Source organism: Arachis duranensis, chromosome 4, assembly GCF_000817695.3.
Source record: "Arachis duranensis cultivar V14167 chromosome 4, aradu.V14167.gnm2.J7QH, whole genome shotgun sequence".
Lineage (NCBI taxonomy): Eukaryota > Viridiplantae > Streptophyta > Magnoliopsida > Fabales > Fabaceae > Arachis > Arachis duranensis.
Genome location: NC_029775.3, coordinates 66225241 through 66226710, shown reverse-complemented (window position 1 = coordinate 66226710; position 1470 = coordinate 66225241). Strand labels below are relative to the sequence as shown.

General features: G+C 37.7%; 1 non-coding gene across 1 annotated transcript; it reads left to right on the top strand.

The window, feature by feature from the left end:
- The first annotated feature begins 218 nt into the window (after window positions 1-218).
- Window positions 219-323, top strand: LOC127747231 (small nucleolar RNA R71). Its single transcript, XR_008009033.1, has one exon. It is a non-coding gene; the product is annotated as a small nucleolar RNA R71 (small nucleolar RNA).
- Window positions 324-1470: the final 1147 nt, after the last annotated feature.

Here is a 1470-nt window from a genome sequence, read left to right as displayed (position 1 = left end):
AACAGTGCATCCATGTGGTTTAGCTCCATTACTCCTCTAGTGTTACTTCTTTCAGAGGCATAGAAGTAGTCATTCTTAGCAACTGTTTCAATGACATCTATGGCTTCTTCAATAGTTTTCTTCTTATTTAAAGAACCTCCTGTTGAATGATCTACAACCATCTTTGACTCATAGGAAAGACCTTCATAGAAGATGTGAAGTTGAACCCACTCATTAAATATCTCTGATGGGCATCTCCTTGTCAAGTCTTTGAATCTCTCCCATGCTTCATAAAGTATCTCACCATCTTGTTGCCTGAAAGTTTGCACCTCAGTTCTTAGCCAATTAATCTTTTGAGGAGGGTAAAATCTTGCTAAAAACTTGTTCACTACCTCCTCCCAATCTGTTAGGCTTTCTTTTGGGAAGGATTCAAGCCACTTTTGTTGCCTTATCCCTAAGTGAAAAGGGGAACAAGAGTAACCTATAGACATCTGAGTGGACTCCATTTATCTTCACTGTGTCACAGATCCTCAAGAAGGTGGTCAAGTGTTGGTTAGGGTCTTCTTGAGCACCTCCTCCAAATGAGCAATTATTTTGCACCAAGGTGATGAGCTGAGGTTTTAGCTCAAAATTGTTGGCATGAATGGTGGGTTTCTGAATGCTGCTTCCACAGTTTCCTGGATTAGGATTGATATAGGATCCTAAGACCCTAATTTCATGCCCAACCCGGTTTGCATGGCCTTCTCTGGCATGATTATGAGCTTCTTCTTCCTGATTGTTCTCCAAATTCTCTTCCATGTTGGGTTCAAAATACTCTTCCTCTTCCTCAGCACCAACAATTCTTTTTCCTCTTGCTTCCCTTTTTTGTCTCCAAAGAGTTCTCTCAGGCTCTGAATCAAAGAATGTTGAGATTCCTTCTCTTCTCCCTGTCATACAACAAACAAAATGCATAACAGGAGATATAATGAAGACAATTTTTGTTAGAATGATTGTTAGTGTGAGTGATGCAATTTATCAAACAGTTAGTGGGTTAGTGAGCTGAATTGTGGTAAACTAAGAAAGGAGAACAGAAATTAGAGAGGGAATAGGGGATGAGGAAAAAATTAAAAACAAACTAAGGTGAATTACTGAATATAGAAAATAATAACGAAAAAAAATGCTCAATCTAGTGATCTTCTAGCTTAATCATTGTTGATTCAAAATCAATCCCTGGCAACGGCGCCATAAACTTGATGCATGAAAACTTGTCTCTCAACAAATTTTCCTTCGGCAAGTATACCGAATTATCGTCAAGTAAAACTCACTATAGAGTGAGGTCGAATCCCACAAGGATTGATTGGTCAAGCAACTTTAGTTTGAAGAATATGCTAGTTGAGATAAACAGAATTTAGATTGAGATGCAGAAATTTAAATGACTAAAAAGTAAATAGCAAAAATTAAAGTGCAGAATCTTAAATGGGTAATTGGGTAATACTCATAAAAGTAAATGGC